This window comes from Myotis davidii, unplaced genomic scaffold, assembly GCF_000327345.1.
Source record: "Myotis davidii unplaced genomic scaffold, ASM32734v1 scaffold240, whole genome shotgun sequence".
NCBI lineage: Eukaryota > Metazoa > Chordata > Mammalia > Chiroptera > Vespertilionidae > Myotis > Myotis davidii.
In genome coordinates this window covers 2468401-2469010 of record NW_006292334.1, presented here as the reverse complement: position 1 = coordinate 2469010, position 610 = coordinate 2468401, and positions in this window count along the sequence as shown.

The window sequence follows — 610 nt, the reverse complement described above, 5'->3', positions numbered from 1 at the left end:
ATAAATGTCACTGAAGGGGTTAGAAACAGGCCTCCCCAGGATGAGCCACTTTGGTATATGGATTACTTTGAGTTGAATACAAGACCCTGAAGGCTTATGAGAAACTTCTACCCTTCTCTTAACTACTTAGAAGAATCTAAATTGGAGGTCCTGCCTATATTACCAGAAATAACTTTTTTAAAAAATATATTTTACTGATTTTTTACAGAAAGAAAGGGAGAGGGATAGAGACTTAGAAACATTGATGAGAGAGAAACATCGACCAGCTGCCTCCTGTACACTCCCTACTGGGGATGTGCCCGCAACCAAGGTACATGCCCTTGACCGGAATCGAACCTGGGACCTTTTAGTCTGCAGGCTGATGCTCTATCCATTGAGCCAAACCAGTTAGGGCATATTTTATCTTATTTTTGAAATTAATTCAGTTTATATGTTTATTTGGTATAATTAATCAGTCTGTGACTATTTCCATTTTAAATAAAATCTTCATATTAGTTAAAAATTGCTTTGATATAACCTACTTTGTTTAGGGCTAAACATGACATCATCAGTTTATACATTTTAAAAATTAAAGTTTATGCTTATGCCCAATGGTCTAGATAAGGGATGA